Source organism: Pleurodeles waltl, chromosome 5 (genome assembly GCF_031143425.1).
Source record: "Pleurodeles waltl isolate 20211129_DDA chromosome 5, aPleWal1.hap1.20221129, whole genome shotgun sequence".
Taxonomy (NCBI): Eukaryota; Metazoa; Chordata; class Amphibia; order Caudata; family Salamandridae; genus Pleurodeles; species Pleurodeles waltl.
In genome coordinates, this window is record NC_090444.1 from 1767736366 (window position 1) to 1767762722 (window position 26357).

Consider the following 26357-nt stretch of genomic DNA (forward strand, 5'->3'; position numbering starts at 1 on the left):
ATTGCTTCTTGTTATTGATCCCACGTATCAAACATATTGTATTGGGATTCTTCCTTGGGTAGATTGTCAAAGACATGTAAATACACCCAGAGGACACAAAGTCCGTTGATGGTCTGCTTGTCCAAGCAGGTCCAATTTATTGGTGAAAAAAACTGGTGCAATGATGGTTACAGTCCCAATTTTGGAGATAATCCATTACAACATCCAACTTAAGACGACAGCCAACACGTGTTTCGTCAAAGTCCACTTTTGCAAGGCAAAAGAATATGGCACGTAATGGTGCTGAATCAAGGATAATAATTACTTCAGTCTAATAAGCCGAACGTCCTCAAAGGGTAAGTCAAGAAAAACAAAGTCCTGAATTTACAATAAAAATGAAGCCATGATTAGCTTCTCCATGGAGAAGCTTATCATGGCTTCATTTTTCTTTTATCATTTTTCAGCACAATTACGTGCGAAACATGCCAAGGCATGGAGACCCCTGAGTAAACTCCTCAAGTGGTGGTCAGATCTCCATTTGTCGACTAGTGCCTGATCAGTCATTCTTTGCTCCTTCCCAGCCCCCCCCACCCCCCCGAATCCACCCTTAACCTGGGATCCTGAATAAGTGTAAATCTGATAGAGCCTTCTAGCGGCAGCTTGCTTACCTTAGAATTCCCTGGTGTCAGCTTCGAATCCGGAGTTTTTTGTGAGCAGTACCCTGCGCGCGTGCCGTCTGACGGCGTCGTTCGGATCCGCGTGCGTCGTTGGAGTAGTCTATGACATCAAGGTTGTCTATATAGACGCCGTCTCGGCGCGCGTACGTCAGTTCTTTTCCTTCCGTGCCGGTTAAGCGCAGTTTCGGAAAGAGCTACCCTGCTTCGATGGTTTGTCGACGCTTTTTTGACTGTTTGGAGTCATGTCTTCGAGAAAGACAGGATTCAAGCCGTGTGGTGCGTGTCATCGCACCATGTCGGTGATGGATCCGCACCATGTTACTTTGGTGCTTGGACAAGGACCACGATTCCACCTCGTGCTCCGGTTGTCGGACCATGGTGCCGAAGGCCTTGAGGGAGAGATCCCTTAAGCTTCTTACAGCCCGACATTCGTCTTCGGTCGGCGCGACTCCGCGGAGGTCACGGTCCCGCAGTAGGAGGTGGTCGCGGCACCGCTCCCGGAGCCCCAAGTCCTCTTCCTTGCACTCAAGGTCATCGGAAGGTAAGAGGCACAAGAAGAAGTCCAAGCAGACTTCGTCTTCGCCACGCCCGTCGACCGACGAGGCGTCTAGGGAACGTCGACGTTCCGAGCGCGGTTCTGCTGAGCCGTCCCCAGGGTCGACTCTGCGTCTTCCCCCCTTTCCGGGGACCGGATCGACCCCCGCTCAAATTAAAGAATTTTACGAGGCCATGCGTCTCGTTTTTGAGCGGGCTGTACCCTCTGGTGGGTCTTCGGGCCCTGCGGGTTCAGCAGGGGCCCCTTCGGATTCGACGCCGGTGGCTTCGGCCTCAGCGCTGTTGGGGACCTCAGGATCCGATAATGGATCCGGGCCGGCGTGGGTTTCACACAGTCGACCTCCTTCGGGTCTGACGTCGACGATTCCGCCACCGGTGGCAGCCCCATCCTTATTCCGGATGATCCGGAGCCGGAGCGACGTCGACTCCGACGGAGCCGATTCGGCCCAGATCATTGTCTGAGCATTATTTGGAACAGCCAGACGCAGGAGAGGAATGGGAGGGGTCTGAGGACCCTTTAGAATCAGGTTTGCAACAGGACTGGTATGTGGATCTAGGGGAGGCCAGTGGACTGGACACATCTCCAGATACTGGTATGCTCTCTCCTCCTAATGTGGCTACGGAGGAGGGGGCTTCTTTCGCTATGGTGGTGCGTAGGGCAGCTGAGGTCTTGGACCTAGATTTGCCTACGGTGCCAGTCAGGACAAATATCCTGACAGAAGTGCTTCAGCCGGGGGTGTCAACATCGGAACCGTTGTTGCCCTTCAATGAGGCTCTTACAGACGTCCTTCTGGGTACGTGGTCCAAACCCAGCACAGGGGCTCCTGTGAATAGGACGGTCGGCCGCCGCCATAGACCCGCTCCCAGTGACCCTAGTTTCCTAACACAACACCCCACTCCTGAGAGCTTGGTTGTCCAAGCCTCTACTTCACGTGGTGCCTTCCCTTCCGCTCCCCCGGATAGGGAATCCAAGAGGCTGGATCAGCTTGGGAAGAAGATGTTTTCTTCCTCCAGCCTGGCATTGAGGTCTGTAAACACCTCTTGCCTATTGGGCTGTTATTCCCATACTTTATGGGATACGGTGGCGCAAGTGCTGCCCCAGGTCCCGGAGGGTGTGCGGGACACTCTCACCCAGGCTGTAAAGGATGGGAGAGATGCAGCCAAGTTTACAATCCGGTGTGGCTTGGATACGACCGACTCGCTGGGCAGATCGATTTCATCGTCAGGGGCCCTTCGTCACCACGCCTGGCTACGTTCCACTGGTTTTTCAGGGGATGTTCAGTCCAGCTTGATGGACATGCCCTTTGATGGCTCTCGCCTTTTTGGCGAAAAGGCAGACTCTGCGCTTGAGAGGTTCAAGGATTCTCGAGCCACGGCCAGATCCTTGGGCCTTTCAACGCCGGCAAGACAGCAGTCTGTTTTTTGTCTCTTCCGAGGCTTCGGGAGGGGTGTGGTGCCACGCCAGCCGCAAATTACCCACCGTCCTCAGGCTTCACAGCATCCTGGAAGAGGACGTGGTTGTGGTACCATCAGACCCAGAGGGTCTGGCCAGAGGTCGACCGCCACAGCCCCCCTCCACTGTGCCCAAGCCCTCCTAGTGTGGTTCTGCGGGATCACGTCCATCCAGTTGGAGGGAGGATTCGTTTTCATCTCCCTCAGTGGCTTTCCATCACCACGGACAAGTGTGTCCTGCAGATCATACGGAAGGGCTACTCCCTTCCCTTCCAGTCTTTCCCTCCTTCTATCCCTCCGACAAAGGAATGGTTGATGGAGGACCATTTAGCTTTGCTCCGCGAGGAAGTTTCGGCTCTTTTGGCCAAGGGAGCCATAGAAAGAGTCCCGATATCAGAAGTAGGCAGTGGTTGTTATTCCCGCTACTTTCTGATTCCCAAAAAGAAAAAAGGCCTTCGCCCTATTTTGGATTTAAGGGACGTCAATCTCTTCCTCAAGAAGGAGAAATTCAAGATGCTCACTCTTGCTCAGGTTTTGTCTGCCCTAGACCAAGGAGACTGGATGGTAGCGTTGGATTTGCAGGATGCGTATTTCCATATTCCCATCCTGCCAAGCCACAGGCGTTACCTGCGGTTCAAGGTGGGCCACAAGCACTTTCAGTTTACCGTGCTTCCTTTCGGTCTCACCAGTGCCCCTCGGGTGTTCACAAAGGTGATGGCGGTGGTGGCAGCTCATTTGCGCAGGTCAGGGATTTCAGTCTTCCCCTACCTGGACGATTGGCTGTTGAAGGCTCCTACGCCCCAGGCTCTCGTCACCCACCTCCAGGTGACGGCGGACCTCTTGCATTCGCTGGAGTTCACTATAAATGTGCTGAAGTCACACCTGACTCCCTCTCAGAAGCTCTTTCATCAGAGCTGTTCTGGACACAGTGCAGTATCGGGCTTATCCTCCCGATCAGCAAGTTCAGGATATTCAGGTTATGATTCCGATGTTTCGGCCTCTATCCTGGATCTCGGTGAGACAGACTCTGAGGCTGCTGGGACTCACGGCTTCCTGCATCCTGTTGGTCAAGCATGCCAGATGGCGCATGAGGGCACTGCAGTGGGACCTGAAGTTCCAATGGGCACAGCATCAGGGAAATCTTACCGACGTAGTTCAGATCTCGGAGAGGACTGCGGAAGATCTGCAGTGGTGGTTAGTGAACTGCGAGTGGGTCAAGGGCAGACCCCTCTCCCTTCCCCAACCAGATCTAACGGTAGTGACAGATGCGTCACTTCTGGGATGGGGCGGCCATCTGGGGGAGGTGGAGATCAGAGGTCACTGGTCTCCGGCGGAATCCGGGCTCCACATCAACTTGTTGGAGCTTCGGGCGATCCGGCTAGCATTAAAAGCATTTCTTCCTGTTGTGAAAGGGAAGGTGGTGCAGGTGTTCAGACAACACTACTGCAACAAGCAGGGCGGTGTGGGGTCGTGGACCCTTTGTCAACAGGCTTTACGTCTCTGGACATGGCTGGAACAGCAGGGCATGACCCTGGTGGTTCAACACCTGGCAGGTTCTCTGAACGCCAGAGCAGACGAACTCAGCTGAAAATGCTTAGAGGATCACGAATGGTGTCTCCATACGGAGGTGGGGCAAGGACTCTTTCAGCAGTGGGGAGAGCCTTGGTTAGATCTGTTCACCTCCGCAGAGAACGCGCAATGTCAGCAGTTTTGCGCGTTGGAGTTTCCAAGGGGGCTATCGCTAGGCGACGCTTTTTGTCGCGAGTGGAGTTCAGGCCTCCTGTACGCCTTTCCGCCTATACCACTTCTGCCCAGAGTTATCAAGAATGACCGGGCCCAAGTAATCCTTGTGGCTCCGGATTGGGCATGGAGAGTTTGGTATCCAGAGCTTCTCAAAATGAGCATCGGTCCTCCAATCAGGCTGCCTCTTCGGGAGGATCTTCTGTCGCAGCAGCAGGGGAAGGTTCTCCACCCGAACCTGTCAACTCTGCGCCTTCATGAGTGGAGATTGAGCGGCGACAGTTGATGGTTTATGACCTCCCTCCCGAGGTCTGTGATGTCATTCTGGCAGCCAGGCGTCCCTCTACTAAGTCGATCTACGCCTTCTGTTGGAAACGTTTTGTTTCTTATTGTTCAGAGAGGTCTATTGATCCTCTTTCTTCTTCTTTGTCTAACATCCTTTTGTTTATTTTGTCTCTTGCCCAGCAGGGTTCCACCACAAGACAGCTCCAATACTCTGATTAGATTTATCACAGAGTCTAAGAGAGTCCAAGTGGGGAAAAGGGGATTAGGACTGGAACAGCTGGGAAGGAGACCTGTAGGAAGCAAAAGGTTAAAACACAACATCAAAATTACATCTCATGAAATCAGAACCATGCTACAACTCTAAGCTTCGTCTTTTCCAAAAAAAACATGAACAACACTGGAATAATCCTAAAACTGACTAGGCTTTAGATGACCGAATACCTGAGGAGGAAACAGGAAAAGTTCAATAGGACTTTCAGATTCAAGTACTTTCTTTAGCATGAGAATCAGGAAACACTCTGAGCAATTTCTAAACAACCATATGAATCTCCTTTTATGAATACATATCAGGCACACACAGCATTACATCTAAAATTCTGGTATTGTTGTGTTCATCTCAGAAAAAACATTTGGAAGTAAATTGCGCACATTGCAGATTTTTATATGAGTATTAAACACCATAAAGGTTTGTGCACCATGAAATCACACAACGTAGATTCAAGGAATAAATCACGCAACGTGTCAACTTGAAATGCTACCAACAAAATGTCTTAGAATGGTAGCGCACAGTAACTTACATTATTTATACACGAGGAAAGAATTGCGCGTCTTGCCGATTCAAATGCCACCATACAAATGCCAAGAAATAGTAGCACACAATGAACAACATGAAAAGCACTCAGGGAAAGAATCGCGCGTCTTGTCGATTCAAATGCCACCATACAAATGCCAAGAAATAGTAGCACACAATGAACAACATGAAAAGCACTCAGGGAAAGAATTGCGCGTCTTGTCGATTCAAATGCCACCATACAAATGTCAAGAAATGGTAGCGCACAATGAATAGCATGAATTACACACGAGAAGTGAATCGCGCGTTTCGCCGATTCAAATGCCACCATGTAAATGTCAAGAAAAGATAGCGCGCAATGAACAACAAAGTTAAATGCTCATGAAACGAGTTGCACGTCTTGCCAACTCGTAAAACATCATGTAAATGTCAAGAAATATCAGCGCGCAATGAACAATAATGTAATAACGAAGTGAAATCTTTATGGAATAAATTGCGCGTCCTCCCTATTTGCAAACCACTATACAAATGTCAAAAAATGGCAGCACACAAGTAATCTGTTATTCATTTAAGAATTAAAAGCAAGAATATGAAGATTCTCAATTACGGTGTTGGGAAATGTCCAAACACCGTCTTACCGCCTGGAAACAGTGATCACCAATGAGAGATGTGTGCAGAAGACTGGAAAATCCAAATAGGCCGCCGGGACAGGAGCTCAGGAAGAAGCTGCTGCTCTGCACCGGGACCTCTGAATAGTGAGCACTGGAAGTTGGGATGACTCTCTTTTATAGAGTCTTGGCCCAGCCTAGAACCACGCCCAGGCATGTTGCAGGGAAAGTCTCCAGAAGGCCCTGGAAAGGGACCACACCCTAACACACTCTGAATGTCTGCAGCAATACATTGTAAATGTACAGTATTTATAAGCACCTTAAAAATGAATCTTTTGGATAGAATTCTGCAATGCAAAAAGTTAAACAATAACATATCATCACAATGCATAAATTACTTTATCTTGCAAGTGTTGGGTTTTTGCATTCTAGATGCCCGTAGAGCGCGCACTGTCCTGGTGTTGACAAAAGCTGCTACCACTGCGTTGGCACGTGGCGTACCGGTGGTGGACATATGTCAGGCCGCAACGTGGGCTTCCTTACACACGTTTGCGAAGCACTACTGCCTGGACAGTCCGGTGAGGAGAGAGGGGCATTTTGCCCGTTCTGTCTTACAGGACTTCCTTGTATAAAAACAAATAAAAAAAAATCTCCTTCAGACCCACCACCATGGGTTATAGCATGGGTATCTATTCTAAGGTAAGGAAGCTGCAGCTAGAAGTCTCTATCAGATGAACAAGTTACTTAACTTCGGTAACGAGGTATCTGGTAGAGACTCTAGCTGCAGATTCCTTACACCCACCCAAGCCTCCCCGCTCTGGGGAATTTTTTCTCATGTACATATGTGTTTATATATGTATATATGTGTATATATATATATATATGTTCGATGGCATGTGTAGCTGCAGATACACATGCTGTGCACATCCCGCCATCTGGTGTTGGGCTCGAAGAAGTCTTTTTTCGAGTCACGAGACCGAGGGACTCCTCCCATTTCGACTCCATTGCGCATGGGCGTCAACTCCATCTTAGATTGTTTTTTTTCCGCCATCGGGTTCGGACGTGTTCCTTTTCGCTCCGTGTTTCGGGTCGGAAAGTTAGTTAGAATCTCGGAAAAATCGTCGGTATTGTTTGCGTTCGGTATCGGGTTAGTTACAACAGATCCACACCGAATTAAGAAGAGCTCCGGTGGCCCTTCGGGGTTTTCTTCCATCCCCGTCGGGGCCTGGTCGGCCCGGCCACGTGTCTCTTCAAGGCTGATGGAACGGACCCCATTCCGCTTCTGTCCAAAAATGCCATAACAAGTATACATATACAGATCAACATCTGGTCTGTAACTTGTGTTTGTCACCAGAACACAAGGAGGATACTTGTGAGGCCTGTCGAGCGTTTCGGTCCAGGAAGACACTCAGGGACCGAAGAGCAAGAAGACTGCAAATGGCGTCTGCGCTGACAGGACAAGAGCGTTTTGAGGAGGAGGAAGAAACATTCTCCACCCAGGAGTCGGACTCTGAGGAGATCGATCCCGAAGAAACGCTGAAAACTGTGAGTAAGACGTCGAAACCAAGAACTCACGAGAAAAGCGCTAAAGCCCAGGGGACGCCACCGCCAACAGGCCATGGCTTAACCCGAAAAGTAGGTGACCGTTCATCGGCACCGAAAAAGGGCGAGCGGGTGTCGAAGTCATCCGACTCCGGTCGAGATACCGGCACACAGCAATCTCGGGCCCGAGATAGTGGCTCAGAGAAGATTCGGCACCGAGACAGCGGCACCGAAACGGGTCGGCACCGAGAGAGCAGAACGCCAACAGTAAAAAATGGTTTTGTCGGAGCCGAAAAAAGCAGCCGAAAAAAGCAGCCGAAAAGGTTTCGGTACCGAAATATCCGGCCTCGGAACCGAAAACAAGTTCCTACACTGAGGAACAAGGACTGTCCACACAAATGAAGACACATAGATTTGGACAGGAATTACAGGCAATAGAGCCAGATCACACACAAAGACGGCTCTTTATTCAAAAAGATACAGGAAAGATCAGCACTCTTCCTCCAGTCAAAATGAAACGCAAGCTTGCCTTCCAAGACAAAGAAAAACAGCCACACGCAAAGGTGGCTAAACAAGTAACACCGCCACCATCCCCACATCACTCTCCGCAACCATCACCGGTAGCCACTCCACCAATGATGCAATCCCCAACTCATACAGGAATGAGTCAAGATGACCCTGACGCATGGGACCTTTATGACACACCAGTGTCAGATAATAGTCCAGAATGCTATCCAGCTAAACTATCGCCACCAGAGGATAGTACAGGCTACGCACAGGTGGTGTCAAGAGCAGCTGCATTTCATAATGTCAGCCTTCATTCAGATCCCATTGAAGATGACTTTCTTTTTAATACACTGTCGTCCACACACAGCCAATATCAGAGTCTTCCTATGCTACCCGGAATGCTAAAACACTCCAAACAAGTGTTTGAGTAGCCTGTTAAAGGGAGAGCCATTACTCCAAGAGTAGATAAAAAATATAAACCGCCACCAACAGACCCAGTGTACATTACACAACAGCTAACACCAGACTCTGTTGTAGTGGGAGCAGCGCGCAAAAGAGCCAACTCTCATACTTCAGGAGATGCACCACCTCCAGATAAAGAAAGTCGAAAATTCAATGCTGCAGGCAAAAGGGTGGCGGCACAGGCAGCAAACCAGTGGCGTATTGCAAATTCGCAAGCTTTGCTAGCCAGATATGATAGGGCCCATTGGGATGAGATGCAACACCTTATTGAACATTTACCCAAGGAGTTCCAAAAAAGAGCAAGTAGTAGAAGAAGGACAGGGTATCTCCAATAATCAGATACGGTCAGCAATGGATGCTGCAGACACAGCTGCTAGAACTGTCAACACAGCTGTAACAATAAGGAGACATGCATGGCTGCGTACATCAGGATTTAAACCAGAGATACAGCAAGCTGTGCTGAATATGCCATTCAACGGACAGCAGTTGTTTGGGCCGGAGGTGGACACTGCGATCGAAAAACTTCAGAAAGACACTGACACGGCCAAAGCCATGGGCGCTCTCTACTCCCCACAGAGCAGAGGCACATTTCGAAAGACACAATTTTGAGGGGGGTTTGAGGGCAAACCACAGAAGCCACAACCTCACAAACAAAGCCCACTTACCAGAGCCAGTATCAGCGGGGAGGTTTTCGGGGACAATATAGAGGGGGACAATTTCAAAGGAATAGAGGAAAGTTCCAAAGTCCCAAAACTCCTCCAAACAAGCAGTGACTTCAATGTCACAAATCCCCAACACATAACACCTGTGGGGGGGAGACTAACCAAGTTTTACAAACATTGGGAGGAAATAACAACAGACACTTGGGTCTTAGCAATTATCCAGCATGGTTATTGCATAGAATTTCTCAAATTCCCTCCAAACATCCCACCGAAAACACACAATATGTCGAAACAACATATAGATCTTCTAGGACTAGAAGTTCAGGCATTGCTACAAAAAGAAGCAATAGAGTTAGTACCAAAACAACAAATAAACACAGGAGTTTAATCCCTTTACTTTCTGATACCCAAAAAAGACAAGAGTCTGAGACCTATACTAGATCTCAGAACATTAAATACCTACATCAAATCAGATCACTTTCACATGGTTACATTACAAGACGTAATCCCACTGCTCAAACAACAAGACTACATGACAACACTAGACCTAAAGGATGCATATTTCCATATACCAATACATCCTTCACACAGAAAGTACCTAAGGTTTGTATTCCAAGGGATACATTACCAATTAAAAGTGTTGCCATTCGGAATAACAACTGCACCAAGAGTTTTTACAAAATGCCTAGCAGTAGTAGCTGCACATATCAGAAGGCAGCAAATACATGTGTTCCCGTACCTAGACGATTGGTTAATCAAAACCAACACGCTAAGACGGTGTTCACAACACACAAAATATGTCATAGAAATCCTCCACAAACTAGGTTTCTCAATCAATTACACAAAGTCACACCTTCTGCCGTGTCAAACACAGCAATACTTAGGAGCAACAATCAACACAGCAAAAGGGATTGCCACTCCAAGTCCACAAAGAGTTCACACATTTCACAATGTGATACAGACCATGTATCCAAATCAAAAGATACAAGTCAAACTGGTGATGAAACTACTAGGCATGATGTCTTCATGCATAGCCATTGTCCCAAACGCAAGGTTGCACATGCGGCCCTTACAACAGTGCCTAGCATCACAATGGTCACAAGCACAGGGTCAGCTTCTAGATCTGGTGTTGATAGACCGCCAAACATACATCTCGCTTCAATGGTGGAACAGTATAAATTTAAACCAAGGGCGGCCTTTCCAAGACCCAGTGCCACAATACGTAATAACAACAGATGCTTCCATGATAGGGTGGGGAGCACACCTCAATCAACACATCATCCAAGGACAATGGGACATACAGCAAAAACAGTTTCACATAAATCACTTAGAACTGTTAGCAGTATTTCTAGCGCTCAAAGCATTTCAACCCATAATAAGACACAAACACATTCTTGTCAAAACAGACAACATGACAACAATGTATTACCTAAACAAACAGGGAGGCACACACTCAACACAGTTGTGTCTCCTAACACAGAAAATATGGCATTGGGCGATTCACAACCACATTCGCCTAATAGCACAATTTATTCCAGGAATTCAGAACCAGTTAGCAGACAATCTCTCTCGGGACCACCAACAGATCCACGAATGGGAGATTCACCCCCAAATACTAAACACTTACTTCCAAATGTGGGGAACACCACAAATAGATCTATTTGCAACAAAAGAAAAATCAAAATGCCAAAACTTCGCATCCAGGTACCCACAAGATCAGTCTCAGGGCAATGCGTTATGGATGAGCTGGTCAGGGATATTTGCTTACGCTTTTCCCCCCTCTCCCACTCCTTCCATATCTAGTAAACAAATTGAGTCAAAACAAACTCAAACTCATACTAATAGCACCGACATGGGCAAGACAACCTTGGTACACAACACTACTAGACCTCTCAGTAGTACCTCATGTCAAACTACCAAACACACCAGATCTGTTAACACAACACAAACAACAGATCAGACATCCAAATCCAGCATCGCTGAATCTAGCAATTTGGCTCCTGAAATCCTAGAATTCGGAAACTTAGACCTCACACAAGAATGTATGGAGGTCATAAGACAAGCTAGGAAACCTACCACTAGACACTGCTATGCAAATAAGTGGAAAAGATTTGTTTATTACTGCCATAATAATCAAATTCAACCCTTACACGCATCTGCCAAAGATATAGTAGGATACTTACTACAATAGCAAAAGTCAAAGCTAGCTTTCTCTTCAATAAAGATACATCTGTCCGCAATTTCAGCCTACCTGCAAATTACGCACTCAACTTCATTATTTAGGATACCAGTCATAAAAGCATTTATGGAAGGCCTAAAGAGAATTATACCACCATGAACACCACCAGTTCCTTCATGGAACCTCAACATTGTCTTAACACGACTCATGGGTCCACCTTTTGAGCCCATGCACTCTTGTGAAATGCAATACTTAACATGGAAAGTTCCATTTTTGATTGCCATCACATCTTTAAGAAGAGTGAGTGAAATTCAAGCATTCACCATACAAGAACCATTTATTCAAATACACAAGCATAAAGTAGTTCTACGGACAAATCCAATTTTTTTTACCAAAAGTGATCTCACTGTTCCACTTGAATCAAACGGTAGAATTACCAGTGTTCTTCCCACAGCCAGATTCTGTAGCTGAAAGAGCACTGCATACATTAGACATCAAAAGAGCACTAATGTACTACATTGACAGAACAAAACTAATTCGAAAAACAAAACAACTATTTATTGCTTTCCAAAAACCTCATACAGGGAATCCAATTTCTAAACAAGGCATTGCTAGATGGATAGTTAAGTGTATTCAAACCTGCTATCTTAAAGCAAAGAGAGAGCTGCCTATTACACCAAAGGCACACTCAACCAGAAAAAAAGGTGCTACCATGGCCTTTCTAGGAAATATTCCAATGAACGAAATATGTAAGGCAGCAACATGGTCTACGCCTCATACATTTACCAAACACTACTGTGTAGATGTGTTAACGGCACAACAAGCCACAGTAGGTCAAGCTGTACTACGAACATTATTTCAAACAACTTCAACTCCTACAGGCTGAACCACCGCTTTTGGGGAGATAACTGCTTACTAGTCTATGCACAGCATGTGTATCTGCAGCTACACATGCCATCGAATGGAAAATGTCACTTACCCAGTGTACATCTGTTCGTGGCATTAGTCGCTGCAGATTCACATGCGCCCACCCGCCTCCCCGGGAGCCTGTAGCCGTTTAGAAGTTGATCTTGAACATTTGTAAATTTGTAAATATATTACTTTAAACTTCATTATGTACATACGTATTCACTCCATTGCATGGGCACTATTACTAGCATACACAACTCCTACCTCACCCTCTGCGGGGAAAACAATCTAAGATGGAGTCGACGCCCATGCGCAATGGAGTCGAAATGGGAGGAGTCCCTCTGTCTCGTGACTCGAAAAAAGACTTCTTCGAAGAAAAACAACTTGTAACACTCTGAGCCCAACACCAGATGGCGGGATGTGCACAGCATGTGAATCTGCAGCGACTAATGCCACGAACAGATGTACACTGGGTAAGTGACATTTTCCATATGTTTCATTTTGGCAACTTTTTGCCTTTCTTACAGACATGATAGTGTTTTTCTCCAAACAGTCAGAGAGGTTAAAAGTGTATTGGTTGTGGAAAAGAACTGACGTACGTGCGCCGAGACGGCGTCTATATAGACAACTGTGACGTCATAGACGACTCCAACGACGCTGACGACGCACACGGAGCTGGTCGACTCACGTGGATCCGAACGACGCCGTCCTATGGCGCGCGCGCAGGGTACTGCTCACAAAAAACTCCGGATTCGAAGCGGACGCCAGGGAATTCTAAGGTAAGGAATCTGCAGCTAGATAGAGTCTCTACCAGATACCTCGTTACCGAAGGTAAGTAACTTGTTCTTCCGGCTGCGAGTGGCCTAGTATCTGGGGAGAGGGTGCTATCATCTCCAGCTCGTGACGGGTTTGGGTAGTAGGAAGTAGGTGGAGGAAGGTTTGGACCCAAGGGGGGAAAGGGGGTGGGTTGTCTGCGAGTGCAGTGACCACTAGCCTGCTGGATATCAGTGAACCACATTGGGGTGCTTGGAGCAAGTGTGACTTGAGTGAGTGTTATACTAGCCTGTTGGATATCTGTGATACCATGTAGCAAATGAGTGGGAGTGGCCACTTGTGACTGACCACACCACACAGCGGTGTGGCATTCACGTTGTTTCTTGGTCTGAGGACTATTGCAGTTGACATTAGGTTTTACCTGTGTGGCGGCGGAACCATTCCTACTGGAATTGGCCCATGATGTTCCCCTGGTAGTGGAGTCAGTGGAAGGAGTCATCCTGTCCCCCACCCGGACACTTGACAAGCAGAGGGACTGTTAAAGAGTATTGGGGCAGCTCTCCTCACTGTTCTCCCTTGTCCCGGGGACTACCGATATGGGTACCCATGAGTTGGACACAGGTGACAACCTCCCTGTCAAGAGCAAATCTTATAGGTTGTCGGATAAGGTGAGGTCTAGCATCAAGGCAGGGATGTCTAAGATGCTAGAGGTAGGGGGTCATAGAACCCTCTAGCAGCCCCTGGTCTAGTCTGGTGGTTCTGGTACCAAAAGTTGCCCCGGCGGGCACCACACCTGAACTAAGGTTCTATGTAGACTAATAGGGGGCTGAACTCAGTGACTAGGATGGATGCCTTTCCAATTCCCTAGGCAGATGAATTGAATGACAGATTGGGCGCGGCAGGGTACCGAAGTACCTTCGACCTTAACTCCAGGTACTTACAGATCACCCCTCACCGAAGAAGCCAAGGAGAAAATTGCTTTCTTCACTCTGGTGAGCATTACGAACTCAGGGTTATGCCCTTTTGGGCTCAAGAATGACCCAACACTTTCCAGAGACTGGTGAACCAGGTTCTTGCCGGTATGGAGGCCTTCTCAGCTGCTTATCTAGACGACATTGCCATCTTCAGTATTAGTTGAGAGGACCATCTCTTCCACCTCCAGGAAGTACTTCAGGCTTTGCAGCAAGCAGACCTCACCGTTAAGGCCAGCAAATGCCAGACAGGGCAAGGATCAGTGGTCTATTTGGGACTCCGGGTGGGCAGGGGTAAGGTGCAACCCCTCAGGGTGAAGATTGAGGCTATCCTCACCTGGAAGCCCCCCAGGACCCAAACAGGTGTCAGAGCCTTCTTGGGCCTCAATGGGTATTACTGGAGGTTCATCAAGGGATAAGGCACTATTGTGGCTTCTTGGACGGAGCTGAACTCCAACAACCAGCCACGAAATTTAATATGGACTGAGGCCTGCCAAGTGGCGTTTGACTCCCACAAGCAGGCCATGTGCACAGCCCCTGTGCTCCTGGCCCACGACTACTCGCTGGAATTCATTGTTCAGACAGACACCTCTGAACACAGTATTGGGGTGGTACTATCTCAGCTGAACGAGGAGGGTCTAGACCAGCTGGTAGCCTTCTTCTCCTGGAGGTTACTCCCCAGGGAACAAAGGTGGGCCCTGAATAAGTTAAGGCCGTATTTGTTTGGTACTCACTTCTTGGTCCAAATGGAACATAGGCCCCTCAGGTGGCTGATGCAGATGAGGGGTGAGAATCCAAAGCTGTTGACGTGGTCCATCTCCCTACAGGGAATGGACTTTAGAGTGGAGCACCACCCCGGAGTAAACCACTCCAACGTGGACGGTCTATCTAGATTTTTCCACCTTAGTGGGAAGGACTACCTTGAAGCTGGGAGGGTGTGGGGGCCACGTGTTAGACCTGACATGGTGAGGTGGTGTTTCCCCAAACTTTTTTTTTGCTTTTTCTGGTAGGTTTTTGCTGATTCCCCCTAGTGGCCTTAGGCCCTGCGCACTTTCCCACTGTAAGGTAAAAGTGCATTTGCGCCTTCCCACATCTGTTGGGGAGTGGGGCTGGCATAGGTGTGCGCACTAGCACCTATGGTACTTAAAACATGTAACTCACCTGACTTAGCAGACCTATGTGCACACTTGCATCTTTGGTGCTTTTAAACGTGCCCAGCCTGCCAATGCTGGCTTGTTTGTGCCCAAGGGCCCATATGCCCAGAGTGAAGAATACCCATGTGTGTTTTCACTGCATAGGAGAGCTGCGTTACCCATAGGTTAACATGTGAGAAGTGTTACATTTACCCCTAGCTGCAGCAGAGCAGCCTCATGTTGTTTACTATCATTGGATTTGTCCTGACAAACCCCTTCCTATGGTAAAGGTGGTTTGTCAATAGTCCTGGAGAAATGCCACTTCTAGAAAGTGGACATTTATCTGCCCTAAAACGCTTCGTGTGCCTTCTAATTCAAATCGAGTCCACACTGGGGGATGGAGGCGCACGTCTTTGAATTCCCCAGCGACAGCTATAAAACTTGCCACACAACTGGAACAAAGATCTCTGGTATTTGTGGGCTTGGCTGGAAAGATTGGATGGAGAGGTTCTGACACTTGACCTCTTGAAGCCAGATCATGGCCCAACTAAGGATTAAGATCTGCACTCCACAGCCCATGGCAGATAAGACTGAAATTTAGAGGAGACATCTGTGGTTCACAGGGGAACCCTCTGAACCTCCCCCAGAATCAGAGGCACAGTATAACTACTGATGCCCCACTGCAGAAAAGTAGAGATACACTTTCAGGAACGTGGTGCACACTGCCAGAAGAATCTCTTGTGCACAAGGAGTAATTACTGCCCTAGAAAGGGACCGCACACCCTTCTTGCATCGTGGCGGGCATGGGCAAACTGGTTGCTGCTGTGTGGCACTCTGAAGTGTGCCCTCCAAGGGCTTGTTGGCTTGCCCCCTGTTGTTTTGTGGATGTCTCGGGGACATCAAAGACCTCCTGGGAGGGATCTTTAACTTCTACCTGTGTCATCTGGAGAACTGTGCCCTCTTAAGTGCCTCCTGGGACTGCTGGACGTCACCTGGTAGCAGTGGTTTGGGCATCGAATAAATTATTGCACCTGGAGCCCAGATTTGCCTGGTGCAGAGCCTTCAAAGTACTGCCCGCTTTCAAGTAGTGTGGCCCTTCATTATGGGGACCACAACACGCATAAGTGTCTGGTAGTAAGCATGGCCCACCTTTGTCGAGTGTGCTTCATTTCTCTAGTGTGACACCTGAACGCATGCTCATTATGGACGGTGTCAGATTCACTTGTTACGACCCTCTGAGGTGGGGGTCGTATCTGGAGCTGTGGTGCATTCTACCTCGTGCGGCACTGCTGAAGGTGCATCGGTGTGTCACCAGTTTTGTGTAGTGCGACTCATGTCATCATGCACCAGATGTTGTGCCTCATTCTAGGGAGGTACAACATTGATAACTTTCCATGCATGATCGGATTTGTCTGGTGTGACTCGAGTCATCGCGCACCAGACGTTATGGCTCATTCCAGGGAGGTAGGGTATTGGTAAATATTTGTGTCCGCAATCGTTTGGTGCGCCTCAAGTCATCATGCCCCAGATCTTGTGCCTCCTACCAGGGAGGTGCAGAATTGGTAACTATCTGTATATTGGAGCGACTGGCTGTGTGCCACTGTGAACAGCGTCTGTCCCAGTGTTACCCTCCCACCTGTGCTTGACAGACTGGTGCCTGCGTCGGATGGCACGGTGCAGAGACCCCAGAGTGAACTTCCAGAGTGGTAGCCAGATCTCCATTTGTCGGGTGGTAAGAACTGGTTGAAGGAAGGTTTGGACCCAAGGGTGGAAGGGGAGGGTTGTGAGTGCAGTGAACACCAGCCTTCTGAATATCAGTGCACCGCTTTAGGGTGCTTGGAGCGAGTGTGAGCAAGTGCGTGTTATACTAGCCTGACTGATATCTTTGGCACCGCATAGCGGTGTGGAGCGAGTGCGTGGAAGTGACTGCCTGTGATTGACTACACTGCACAGCGGTGTGGCGTACAAGTTGTTTCTTGGTCTTAGAACCATCACAGTTGACATTGGGTTTTACCTGTGCTGCCTAGGCTGCGGTACACTCTAAAAGTGCTGTTGTTCTTTGTATGTACACCTTACTGCTATCGTTGTGAACCGGGGGAATCCTATAATCCTGTGACATTGAATTGGGGAAATCGCTAGGGTCTTGTGCTGACAGTGTATTGGCACTGCATGTGGGTGCTGGGAGGGAAAGTATCATTTTTCTCACATGTACGTGTAGTACTGCTAGTGATATTTCTAAATGTGATTTATGCCCAGATTTACATGATCATGTTGTGTTACCTTGTGTGCGTAGAATACTGTTGGAAATGGAGTCTCTAGTTGACAGTCATTTTACACCCTGGCTGAGTAGGGACCCTCACTCTAGTCAGGGTAAGGGAGTCACACACCTAAGATAAATCCTGCTCATCCCCTTGGTAGCTTAGCACGAGCAGGAAGGCTTATCTCAGAGGCAATGTGTAACATATTGGTACACACACACACACACAGTAAACACAGTGAAAACACCACAAAAGCATTCAACACCAGTTTAGAAAAATAACTAATATTTATCGGAGTTAAACCAGACCAAAACGAGACAAATCCAACATACACAAATGGAGATATCACATTTTAAGGTTTAAAAGAGTCTTAAAAGTCAATGGTTGATCCTTATAAACACACAGTACCTTGGATGCGTCAAAAATAAAGTCGATGCGGACCGCAAAGGAGTTAATGCGTCAATTATTTTCCTCGCAGGAAAGGCAATGGGTGGAATCCTTACGGTGGTTCAGCTTCAATTAAGAAAATGACGGTCGGGGTGATGCGTGGAAAATCCAGACGCACAGCAAAGATGAATCCACGCTGAAGCAGGAGATGCATTGAATCTGCAGCTGTAAGACAGCTTTTTCAGCTCCGGTGCAGGTGCCGTAGATTTTTTTCTGATGCAATGCCCTGGCGCATGTATTTTTCTGTAGGTCACCAGCTTCCACTTCCAAGAGCCAGGGACTGGATTTGGCACCACTTGGCAAGTCGGGAATCTCAGCAGAAGAGCCCAGACACTGAAAGATTAAGTCTTTGATGTCCCTGAGACTTCTTAACAGGAGGCAAGCTCAGTTCAAGCCCTTGGAGAACCTTGGAAAGCAGGATGTAGAAAGCAGAGGCCAGTCCTTTCACTCCCAGGGCAGAAGTAGCAGGCCTCCTACAGCATCCAGCGCTTCTCTCTGGCAGAATGTCATCAGTCCAGAAGTGTTCTGAAGTTGTGGTCGCAGAGGCCCAATACTTATGTTCATTTCTGTCTTTGAAGTAGGCAAAATCCAAAGGAAAGTCCTTGTAGTGCACAAGACCCTGCAGGGGGTTGAACACTGCTTTGTGTGAGCACTGCCCAATCAGGTGTAAGTGTCAGCTCCTCTGTCCATTCTAGCCCAGGAAGACCCATCAGGATATGCAGGGCACACTTCTGCTCCATGTGTGTGACTGTCTAGAATGAATTCGCAAACAGCCCAACTGTCATCCTGGCCCAGACGTGTATTCCATAGCCAGGCAGAGGCACACAATGGTTAAGCAAGAAAATGCCCACTTTCTAAAAGTGGCATTTTCAATCTTATAATTTAAAAAAACAACTTCACCAAAAGATGTATTTTTAAATTGTTAGTTCAGAGACCCCAAACCCCATATTTCTATCTGCTCCTAATGGCAAATTACAATTAAAAGATATTTCAAAGTAATCCCTATGTTAACCTATGGGAGAGATAGGCCTTGCAATAGTGAAAAGCGAATTTAGCAATATTTCATTATTTAGGACACGTATGACACATCAGTACATGTCCTACCTTTTAAATACACTGCACCCTGCCCATGGGGCTGCCTTGGGCCTACCTTAGGGGGGACTTGCATGTAGTAAAAGAGAAGGTTTGGTCCTGGCAAGTCGAACTGGCAGTTCAAAATTGCATGCATAGCCACTGCAGTGGCAGGTCTGAGGCATGTTTACACACAATCAGTGCTGCAGGCCCACTAGAGCATTTGATTTTCAGGCCCTGGGCACCTGTAGTGCACTTTACTAGGGACCAACTAAAAAATAAGAGATGCCAATCATGGAGAAACCAATCCAATTTAGAGAGCACTTGCACTTTATCACTAGTCAGCAGTGGTCAAGTGCCCAGAGGCCTAAAACCAGCAAAAACAGATCAAAAGAATTGGGAAGAAGGCAACAAGTTTAGGGATAACCCTGCAAAAGGGCCATATCCAACAAATACAAACTTTATTTACATACACTTCATGTGAAGTCTCTTTTGTGATACTCAGTGTATTTGTGTGGTAGTGCTGTGCCAATGCTTTACATATTGCCCCTGTGAGAAGTCTGACTGCTCTGTGCGAAGCTACCCAAGAGTGAGTGTAATCGGTAGGTTCTGCCTGGCTAGGGCCTCGCCTCAGCCAACCAGAAGGTGCTGCCTCCAACAGCGCTGATGCACCTCTGATTGGCTGGGTCTCACCCTTTACAGCTGCCCCTGGCCAACGATGGGGCCCACCATTCCATTCCTAGGCCCAGTAGATACCTAGGCCTACTTCGCCAATAGACAGTACTGCGTTTTCAGCCCAGTTCACACAGAGATGGTACTAGGCATCATCTTGCTGCTGCAGCGGACTACAGTAGGTGAGCTCTTTCATTCAGCAGCAATTTTGCACCCAGGACAAATGGTTCCCCCCCCCGAGGTGGCCCCAAAAGCATGCTGTGCCCCCTGTCTGTTGTTCACATACCCCTGAATTAGTAAGTGACCAGGGGAGCCATAGTGTGATCTCATCCTCTTACAGGTAGATACTACACGGACAGGCTTTCTCTGGCTACTGGTGGGACTCAATAACTTAATAAGAGCGGAGTGAATGTGTGGATGACGGTGGAAGATTGAAACTGCACCCCCCAGGATAACGCTCTATTGCAATCCTGTGCAACAAACATCCAGCCCATACAGAAGGTCTCCCCCTAGACTACCTAACTGGCCCCGACCCAGTCACCACCTCCCCACCAGACTGAGATAACCAGCCTCCACCTGACATTTACATACCAGCTATTAGACTGCCCTTTTTGTGCACATGATGGGGCGCGGAGACCCAAGCAAAAGAAACTCTCCTTCAACCAAGGGACAGGGGTGCCAACAATCCCTATTAGACACCAAGGAGCCCTTCCACAATGACTGTGCCCCATTACCTTTGGGCGGAGCGTCCGCCATCATGGCTGAGCTCTGTGCCGAGTTTAGAGCAATAGAAATGCTATAAAAGTTGCCTGGACCACATGGGCGAGCGCTTGGATGGCCACACGGCACTCTTGGACAGGGCAGAACGTAGACCCTCTGAAGTGGAAGACGACGCCACCAATGTCATGAAGCACCTAGACATAGTGGAATGCATGCTCAAATCACAAAAACAATGACCTAGAGTCATAATCTTGTCTCAATAACCTGTGGATCCTAAGAGTGACTGAATGCACCAACATTGGACGCACAGACATCTTCATAGAGAAACTACTTACCAAGCTCTTTAACCAACAAGACTTCACCAACACCTTTGTATTTGAGAGAGGTCACAGATCGCTGGACCCACGCCTTCCCCCTGGTGAACTGCCACGTCCAATTATAGTACATCTCAACTACAGAGACAGGGACGCTGTGCTGTGCCTAGCCTAAGAGAGTGGCCCCCTACACCATCAGGGCCCAATAGTGTCTCTATTCCCGAACTTTACACTTGTGGTCCAGGAAGCTAGGCGCACACTCTCCAATGTCAAAAACATCCCCAAGAAACAGGGTCTCAAGTACAGTATGCTCTACCCGGCACGCCTCTGCGTGGAGGTCAGTGGATGACAACTCATGTTCAATACTCCGTACGTGGCTCAGTATTGCAAGTAGTACAGCGGAGGGAACAGATCCTCCGCCATACCACACCCGATTGCTCGCCTACTGCGTTCACTGCTACAATCCAGCAGGATCCCCCAGACTAAATGAAACAACTTGTGTTTAAATGGTCCTCACTTGACTGATACTATGCACAATCTCAGATCCTTGGCCTGCCTGCAAACTTATCTCACAACACCAAATGCTGTCGGATAATTAACACAAAATGCCACCTCTAATGCTCATAACCAGATTACAGAAGAGCATTAGCCCCTGAAGTGTTGCCAGCCCTCTGAGGTGTATACCGTAATGTTTGATGTTATGTTACTTGTGTGGTTGGGATTTACCAGTTGTTGGCTCTTCTGGTGTGGGTGGGAGGTAGGGATTATTGTTGAACCGTTCTAGTTTGTTTGCCTCACTGATACTATGTTACACTGAGATACCACAAAAAGCTCTTCATATAGGTTATTATTCTCCATCAATAAACATGGGCACCCAACCTAAAGGCATCCAGGGACTTGACCTGGCATGTATAACCTAGAACATTTGCGGCCTGAACAACTCTAGGAATGGGAAACTGGTTCTCTCCTACTTAGACAAGGCATCAAGCTGGCATTCCTCCAAGAACCCCATCTCTCCCACTTGGATAATTGCATAATACAGCTCCTACTCACAAGGGAGTCTGTATTTTAGTCCATGAGAGTATCCCATTTATAGATCAAGATCAAACCACTGACAACGTTGGCATATATGTGCTAATATACAGCAGTCTATCCAGGAAAACAGTGTAATTACTCAACGTTTATGCACCCAACACTGAATCTCCTAAATTTTATCAGTCTATTTCTGCATTGATGGTACGTGCAAAGGCAGACTTGATTCTGATGGGCGGCAATATTAATGAGACTTGCCACCCATCCATGGGCTCAACCACTAGTACCAAACCCCATTTCTTATGTGCTCTTCATGACATTATTGATACTTTCCAGCTCACAGAAGAATGGGGCACCAGCCATCCCCATTCCAAGCACTATACATTGTACTCCGCCCCACATAGTATATGGACTTGAATAGATTACTGGTTCATATCCCAGGGTGCCCTCCTGTGGCTAGTGGATACGCTACATATGCCCCATAACCTTTCAGATCATGCCCCAGTGAGGGCCACACTGAACATCCCATACCCAGGCCAGACGCCCGGGCAGTGGTGTTTCCATGAAAATGTGGCACATGATACAGTATTATGATCTGAACTCCAGGATGCCATAAATGAATACTTTGAATTAAACTCTGGATCTGTCAATAAGAATGCCACACTGTGGGAGGCCTTCAAGGCTTATATCCATGGGGTCTGCATCACCAAACATGCAGGGGTCCTCAGGAGTATCTGTGGTGACTTTTCCTGGGTGGAGAGGGAGCTACGGGACATTGACATAGCCACAATAGATAGCGTACAGCATACTGAACTACATAGGCTCTCAATACTATTGCAGGAGTTCTGAGACCTGTCTGAGTGCGAGTTGGCCTATCTGTGTGAATGTGCATGGAAATATGGGGTGAGAGAAAGGCCAGGCCACACACTGGCATGGCTCTTGTGTTCTAACTGCCATAGCACCTATGTGACGAGTCTCCTCACTCAGGGCACGACTGCTGTGGCCAATGCCAATATAGCAAAAATGTTCCTAGCCTATTACCAACAACTACATACAACATGTGCGGCAGATGACCCAAAGGTGATCTCTGCCTACTTAGCGAAGGTAGCAATGGTGTTGCTAATGGAGGGAGAACAGCAGTTTTTAGCGGCCCCTATGACTCGCAAGGAGATTACACAGGCAATCGATGCTCTAAGTGGATCCAAGGACCCAGGTTTAGACGGACTCACAGGCAACTTTTATAAGGCCTACAAACACATCTTGGCCCGATGCCTGCTGGAGGTCTATGCTGAAGCACTGAAGGAGGGTATTTTTCCTCCCCATCCTATAAGAAGCTGTAATTACTCTCTTACTGAAACCTGGTAAACCGGCCCACCAATGTCATTCATACAGGCTGTTGTCCCTCCTCAACCACAATAACAAAATATTAGCTAAAATTAATACCACATGCCTCTCCCTGCTAATGGAGCAGATAATCTCCCCTATTCAGACTGTCTTCGTACCACACCGCTCAACTACCATCAACCTCTGCATTGCTTTTGCAGTCCTTAATCAAATCTCCACCGACACTTCCAGCTGTGGTCGTTCTTCTAGACACCGAGAAGGTGTTTGATCCATTGGAATGGCCATTCCTGAAGGTGACCCTGGCCAAGTTGGGAGTGCTCCGCGGCTTCTGTGATCTCATTATGCTATTATATGCTGGTCCCATGGCCCGGCTAAGAGTAAAATATTATCTCATGAATGCCCAGTATGGGAACTCATCAGGGATGACCTCTTCCCCCTCTTGCTTTTTATTATCTCCATGGACTCCCCTGGTCTGACACTTAGACGAATGCCATCCACATGGAGGGCCACGGTTTCTTAAGGGTCCACTCCTGGCATCTATGTATGCAGATATTTTACTATCTTCCACCCCCCCCAATCATACGAAAAATAATATGATATGGGCACCTATCTGATCTATCAATAAACTGAGGCAAATTGATACTTTTCCTACTCACAAATGCTACTGTCACTTGTGATCTGGAATATCCTCTTCGCTGGTGCACGGCTCCCCCAGGTACCTCAGTATAATTCTACATAGGCAAAAGGAGGAAGTGATGCATCAGAACTATGGCCCTGCCATTGACAAACTCACCACCCAGATAGACAGATGGATTAAATTACTACTGTCTATTGCAGGGTGGATCGTCATAATTAGTGGTACTGCTCCTGCAGTTTTTATACTTGTTCTTAAACATACCAATTGCATTACGCAATAACTTTTTCACCACCCTACGCAACCTCCTGACTCGCCTTATTTGGGTGGGTGGACGCCAGAGAATCAGATGGGAGACACTGACTCCCATATGACCGAGACAGTTTTGGTGTCCAAGATTTTCAGCTATATTATTTACTGGCACAATGTCACTTTTCTTATTACTGGTATCACCCAGATGCCAGTCTCCCCTACCTGAAACCAGAACAAAACAAGGCAGAAACACTCCCCATGTCCTCGAGCCTGCCCCTGGGACTCAGGAGATCCCTGGGCAGAAGGTTACTGTACCCCCCCCCATCAAACATTCCCCCATCCCAATCAACGTTCCCCTCACTAACAACCCATGGCTACTATTGACCCAGGAGAAACTTGTACAGCTTATTCTAGTAGCTCATCAGCTGCACACAATGGGGGATCTCTTCATGAACAGCAAAGTGAACATTCCCATGGGAGGGTGGAGGGAATGGTGCTCTATACACAGATAGCTTTGTCTCCCACCGCCTACACAGGACTCTACGTGGAAAACTTTTCACATACCCCCCTGCACCTGATTTTAGTTTTGCGTTGGCTCTCATTGTGCCAATGAGGCTGCTGGATTTGGAGGGCAGCATCACCTGAATTGTGGGGAACTGAGTCCAATATCACACCATGTGACAACTGTCGGCCTATTCTATTTCTGGCCAGTCAGCAGCGCCTCACCTCTGCCCAAGAGCAGGGATGATTTGGGGCAACCAGGCACATGACATTGTGACTCCTCAGTGAAATTGTGGTGGATCAGATCCCATTCTTTTCTCTCTGTTACATTTGTCTCACACATGCACAGACAAACAGAAGCAGGGAATGGTTCATCAAGATTTATTGAATCAGCTGTGTCTTAGTTAAAATAACATGACATGCAATGATTAGAATGATGAAACTTACTAGAAGCAAAATGGTGACAAGAAAAGTGAAACACAAAAGTCCCACCATACTGTCACTATGCAAGATATGATTCCTACCTACACCACTGATGTTCTATGTTAGAGCACAGCCGGATAAGCCCTAATCTGCCCTTCAGTACCCCCCTGGGAAGACATCAACCCCCCCCCCGCCAATACCCGAGTATGACCATAGTGGAGAAGCCTGCTGTCAATCGAGACACCATCCCTATGTAGGCCAGGGAAACTGCAGTCTCGGCAAGCAGCTGTAACAAAGTCAGACAGCATGCAGTCATGGTCATCTGATTGGAACCGCCCTCTAACGTGCATGGGACAGAGAAATGTTTTTATAATAAAACAGCTAGTGTTCTGAGAAAAGTGTCCCCACGTAAAAATATGTATGTTTCTGTGAAATGTTAGAGACATAGTGTACCACTTCTGCCGACAATCCTATCTCGTTGCACCCTTGGAAAAAGCACAGAGTAAAAGAATGTTGTGCTAAGAAATGTAAATGCTTTCTCAATTGAAAGGACAGCAAAATAAAGGAAATAAAACATCACCACAAATGTGATTGTTTCTAAAAGAATAAAATGAAACGTTACTGGCCTAAAGGGCACAGGCAGCAGGCCTAGTTGCTACAATAGCATGCCCACAGACATCACTAAAATGGCTCCACAGCATAGTGATATCAACCATGGACAGGAGCAGGTTAATCTTTCGACTATACCAATCATGAAACCAGTGGGAACAAATAAATCCTGAGCTGCATGTGAACATGACTTGAGGCCCCCCATACCAGACAAAACCTGGTGATATTGCTGCACACAAACAAAACTGGTCACCATCAATAGGCACTAACTGCTCCATTACAAATACTTACACCAAGGGTACACCACACCAAAGGCTCTGACACCGCTAGATTGGTCAAACGCCCCAAATGTGCAGCAGACTATGCAGATTTTGTACACCCAGCTTGGAACTGTACTGTTATCCATACTTTCCTGAGGGGCTGTTTTTGCCTTAATATCAACCATGATAGAGCACTCTGTCGACACTTTTGGAGCATCAATTTTAGTAATGCTTTCAGTGCACCAAATGTCTGCATTTATCGTTTATATCCATGTTTAAAAGCCTAACCTAGAGCAAAGCTGCACTGACACGTATTATAAAAGTGTACACGTTTATATTTTATGATGGACATTGTGCCTACCAGAACTGACAATGTACTAACATGACAAAGTAATGACAAAATCTATTTTAATCGTTAGAATGAATTATTAGTAGAAATGTATAATTTTTGTTTAATGATTTATTAGTATAATTACGTGTGCAGAAAAAATGCACATTTCTGTCATACTTAATATGATGCCTTAGAGACAGCAAATATTAAATGAAGTGCTTTTGCATATTTTGATATATTAATAATACTGAATTTACATGTGTG